The 5,886-nt window shown below is 40.8% G+C and overlaps 1 pseudogene; it reads left to right on the forward strand.

Annotated features, from left to right (window-relative positions):
- Positions 1-4,795: 4,795 nt before the first annotated feature.
- On the forward strand, positions 4,796-5,545 carry LOC149921209 (large subunit ribosomal RNA; annotated as a pseudogene; the record flags this gene model as incomplete).
- Between the last annotated feature and the right edge of the window lie 341 nt (positions 5,546-5,886).

Below are 5,886 nucleotides of genomic sequence, written 5' to 3' on the forward strand. Positions count from 1 at the left end.
CAGTGATTACCACATCAAAGGGCCTTTATCAGTATAAAATGTTACCCTTTGGTATATCATCCGCGTCAGCTATCTTCCAAGTTCCAACGCCATATGGAAATGGTTCTCCAAGGAATGACAAAGGTGATGCCTTTCCAAGATGATATTTTGATTGGTGCTCAAACTGAAGATGAACACTATCAACAGATCGATGACTTTTTAGCAATCACAGAAAAGAATGATTTAAAACTAAAGAAAGAAAAGTGTCATTTCTTTGAAAAGGAAATAGAATTTCTTGGACATCGTATTGATGCTGAAGGTCTCCATCCTCTAAATGCAAAAATGGAAGAAATTATGCTCGCTCCGGAGCCTGAGAACATAGAGACTTTGCGTTCTTTCTTGGGAATGATAAATTATTATGGAAGATTCTTACCAAACCACCCCTCAAATCTCGCTCCACTTCATAAATTATTACATAAAGGTACACCATGGACATGGGGTGCAGAGGAAAAAGCTGCCTTTCAACGTGCTAACCCTAGTAGCACAAATGTGGCGGCCCGTCGGCAAAGAGTCCGCCGACTGTGTTGGGCTACCGCTCTTTTAGGAGTTGAAATGTCCTATCGGGCCACCACCCGTTTTGCTGTTGGAGAATTTAAAACTACCCACCTGTTTGCCGCCTCTCCCCCGCCTGTTTGCCGCCTCTCTTCCGCCTGTTTGGTTATTGAGTACTGATGCTTATCCCCTGTAGCAAATCAGAGTGGGGCCGACGTCGGATTTTTTACGTAAATAACGAAGTCGGCCAGCTAGGCTTTTGAAGGTACAAATATCCTAAACGCTCTACAGTATACAACTGTAATCCGACTGTATAACATTCACATTAAAGCAGTAAACAAAACGCAATGTATATCTTTCGACTTAGATTTTTTATTCAAATGGAAAATATAAGATTTATTAAATAATTCGTGTATTTGTGTATATGAGGCACGGTCATGTATAATGTATATCCAAATATTTATAATTTTAATAAAGGAACTTTAAAGTCATAGCGTTAAGGGACAGTTAAAAAAATGCAATGTGATAATAAAATATGTAGTTCCCATTATTAAAATCAGAGCTTTCGTCGAAAAACTCAGTTCTCTACTTCTCTTAAACGTTTTACATTTAGTTCAAATCACAGTTATCACCCCTCGTCTTCATCGTTTGGTTTTTGATCACAAATCTTGTCCAAACTCTTAACTTCCTGAAACCGTTCCTGTCAAATGTGTGTTTTACCTAAGATTTCAAAACTTCTTCAATGTCAAATAGCTTTACGATATTAGGGCAATTGGCGAACAGCTTCTGCGTTTAATAGAAATTTAAAAATTAATTTAACCGAATTCACACTTATCAATTTAATTTAGCTAGTCACTACATTGTAAACAAAAGCTAGGACCTTATTGGTATATTTTATTGCTTTAAACTGGCTTCACTGCTAGTCAAAACAAAACTCTGGAGTTTTAGAGTCGGCAGTGAGTCGCGGAGTCCATATAGTGTCGGCGTCGTTTTTAAGTCCATATTTTTCGGTTGCCCGCCAGTTGAGACGATTATATTTTTTAGCCGACGGTAAATTATAAATTTTTAAATTTTTATTTAATTTATGATTGTATAAACATAAGACATATTTAGTTTTTAACGATAAATTTTTCTTATTGCGCCTGGCGTAATCGTTTAGTAGTTAAAATATCATAAAATATTCAAAATTGCATCAGTGTTATAATTAAAATATGCAGGTGGCGGCTAATCGGGTGTTTTACCGTCGGCTAAAAAATATAATCGTCTCAACTGAAAAATATGGACTTAAAAACGACCATGGCAAAGAGTCCATGCAGACTTCGCCGGGCCATACGAAGGAAAATACCTTTTGATTATAGTAGACTCTTATAGCAAATGGATACAAGGTGACGTGACACGCTCAACATCAACAGATGCTGTTACAACATGTTTAAGAAACCATATGGCACGTTTTGGTGTCATACTAACATTAGTAACTGATAATGCTACGTGTTTTACCAGTCATGAATTCAAAACTTTTGTTCACGCTAATGGTATTCATCACGTCACAACACCCCCTTACCACCCACAGTCCAATGGACAAGCAGAAAGGACAGTGAGAACAATTAAGTCCAGATTAAAGAAGATCACCGGAGGAACCACAGATGAAATTGAAGTATTGAATACTGGGCTTGAACAATTTCCTTCTGGCACTTTAGACACACGTTTGGCCCGTATACTGATGACTCACAGAAGAACAGCTTTATCATCTGGGAAATCACCGGCTGAGTTGGTGTTTGGAAGAAATATTATCACGAGAATTGACTTATGTCATCCTACCCTCAGATCCACACCATACGTAGAGAGTATCAATAACTCTAGCTCTGCTTATATTCAGTTTCAAGTTGCAAACCCTGCTTCCTCAAATCCTAAGTTTACAATGCAGGATCTCGTCTATGTCAAAAATTATGGAAGAGGATCTAAATGGAATAAAGGACATGTCACAAAACATCTTGGAAGTCTAATGTATGAAGTAGAAACTGAGTATGGCACAGCACGCCGTCATCAGAACCAATTAAGACCGCGAATTCCAAATGTACCTGCAATTTCACAAAAAAAGGCCGTTGGAATTTCATAAGTCTCCACTGACAAAACGAAATGCTGTATTTTCTTGGATGCCACAAAACAGTGGAGCAACGATTCCCACACCTCAAAGAAACCATACTACAAACTCAGTCATTTGGTCAACGAGTACAACCAGCTATTCGTTCACCAATTGTATCACAGCAACTGAGACCACGCAGTTTAATCCAACACCGAATTGATTTTCTACCAGGAACTCCTAACCGTATTTCCAGGGAACCCCCACCAGAACTGGATGTGATTCAGAATCAAGAATGTTCTGCGCGTCCCCAACAAACAATAACAAAACCAGCAAGATTTTGTTCATAAAAAAGGGAAGGTATTATAGTATAGATTAATATTACTAGATGGCGCTAAAAGACTAGGGCTATCTAGGCGGGAAAAGGTATAAGGGAAACAGGTATGAAAGAGCATGAACATGCTCCTGTAAATATGCTGTACAAATAATAGTTAGTCATAGGATCTTTATTCATATAAAGAAGGACATAATAGGCATGAACCGGGGCCTTACTGTCAACGCGAGCAAATGTAGCTCTTTAGTGTCTCGTCAATTTAAAGGCCGTGTTTCTACCATCTCAGATTCAGTCTTCTCTGTCGGGGGATCACCGATTCCCCCGATTGTAGCACCGCTCTATTCGCTTACGTCGGAATTGAATTCAACCCTAATGGAAAGATCTCGCCCTCGATGGCCAAGTACGAACTAGTCCTGAAACGTTTGGCCTCTGCCCCTCTAAAGCCGAATCAACGCATGGCTTTACTTCGGGTGTTCGTCCTACCACGGTTCACCCACGTTTTATCTCTCTCCGCCATGTCGAAAAAGCTCCTGCGCTCCTTTGATGCTCGCACAAAAGCCTTCGTTAAAATCCACCTTAATTTACCACACTATACCCCGGATGCCTTCTTTTACACGCCTTGTGCTAACGGTGGCGTTGGCCTTCAATCGTTTGCTACGTCCATGCCAGTCAACTTCCTCAATCGCTTGTCTCGCCTAGCCGATAACAGATGGCCTGCAGTACGCGCCATCTCTGAGTCGCCGATTATTTCCGCCGTCAAGGACAAAGTTTCGTCCAATCTGGGTGATTTTCCCTTAGATGAGAAACAAGGCAAAGCTCTGAACTCACAGCGCTTCTGGGACTCCAACAATGGGACTGGTCTGCACCAGGGTGATCGGTCTATTTCTCATTTTTGGCTGGGTAACTTTTCACAGTGTACCGATGGACGCTCCTTTCTCAAGAAACTCAAACTTCGCCTAAACGTCCTACCATGTCGCGGCTATCCTGCCAACCGGAACGACCGCACCTGCCGTCATTGTAAAGACAGAATTGAATCTCTGTCCCACATTATTCAAGCTTGCCCTCTCTCCAAACCACACTCCCTCCATAGGCACGACAAACTCCTTAAGCTTGTTTATAATGGTATTCGCCGGTCCGCGTTTCGTGTTTTACAAGAACCACGGATCGAGCACACGTACGCCTCCGGCGTGACTAAATTATTCAAGCCCGATATCGTGCGCATCAGTGATTCGCAAGTTCTGGTCTGTGATATCGGCGTCTCATGGGAAGGTCCGCAGGGCCTAAGTCTCACGCATTCCCGGAAACGAGGTCAATATAATGACCCGCGTTTTCTCGTTCGCATCGCTGCACTTTCCCCCGGCCGCGAAATCAAGCTATTCACATTCGTGATGTCAGCGCGGGGTCTCTATTGCCCAGAGAATGACGACTTCTGTCTCGCGGTTGGTCTCGGTAAAGGTCTCAAACTTACTGCCGTCCAGTTAATTCTTGAGCAGGGAATTTACATTTACCAGAACTTTATGAAAATTGTGTATACCCAAAGTTCCTCGTAATCGATAATTATTTATTCAACTAGTTCTGTATAAACTCGTTGCAAAATTCTTTTTTACTCGTCCATCGCCCCTTTTTTCGGTATTTTCTTAACTGTCTTGCCCGTTTACAACTTTTATACTCCTTTTTGTTAACTTGGTTCTAGTCGTCGGGGTAAAATGGTCGCCACCTTTTGTTCCCTGTGGGTTTGGTTTTTTTTAATCGATTTTTGAAGCTCTGGCGCGTGTTTCTGAGCTCTGCTCATTATACCACTTTGTTAAAAATAAATTTTTAATTATAAGTTAGTTGGAAGCTCTCATGCTCCTTTAGCTGGTGGTCATTTTGATCTGTACTCCTTTTTTAACTAAAAGTGAAAAATAATTTGACTGGGGTGGTACATCTGTCAAAAGGTAACGCGGGTGTCCTAAGGCGAGCTCAGCGAGGACAAAAACCTCGCGTAGAACAGTAGAGCTAAAGGGCAAATGCTGGCTTGATCTTGATTTTCAGTATGAATACGGACAGCGAAAGCGGGGCCTATCGATCCTTTTGACTTTAAGAGTTTTAAGCAAGAGGTGTCAGAAATGTTACCACAGGGATAACTGGCTTTTGGTGGCCAAACGTTCATAGCGACGTCGCTTTTTGATCCTTCGATGTCGGCTCTTCCTATCAGACGAAGCAGAATTCGCCAAGCGTTGGATTGTTTACCCACTAATAGGGAACGTGAGCTGAGTTTAGACCGTCGTGAGAGAGGTTAGTTTTACCCTACTGTTGACATGTCGTTGCGATAGTAATTCTGCTCAGTACGAGAGGTACCGCAGGTTCGGACACTTGGTACATGTGCTTGGTCGAGTGGTCAGTGATGCGAAGCTACCATCCGTAGGATTATGACTGAACGCCTCTAAGTCAGAATCCTGTCTAGTCGCTGCAATGATATCGTTCGTGCCTTTTGCGTTTGTTGGCTACTTCATTTAGAATATGATTCCCTAATTTAACCATTAGCGGTTTATTTACATTTTAAAAAATCATATACACCGTTTTTACCTTATTTAATTCTAGGAAGTTATAGGTTAACCATTTTTTAATTCTATCTAACTGTAGATTCATTTTATAAATTATATGTTCTAGATTTGAGCCTCCATTTAGTAATGTATCGTCTGCATATAATGTGATTGAGTTTTCGTTATCTACAATGGTTATGTCATTTATATATAAATTGAATAAATACGAAATATGCGTGTTCTGTACAATATTTTACGGATATAGTTAAATAATGATTTATTCCGTGATTTGAATCTTCCGAAAGAGGATCTATAGCTATTAATTCACAGTGAACTTCCGGTGGTTGTTGGTACCTATTTTAAGGCACAACAATGTGGTTGAATCTGCTAACCTAGACAAAGCAATAAATCTAGGA

Source organism: Leiobunum rupestre, chromosome 11 (assembly GCF_980474605.1).
Source record: "Leiobunum rupestre chromosome 11, qqLeiRupe1.1.hap1, whole genome shotgun sequence".
NCBI classification, from domain to species: Eukaryota; Metazoa; Arthropoda; class Arachnida; order Opiliones; family Sclerosomatidae; genus Leiobunum; species Leiobunum rupestre.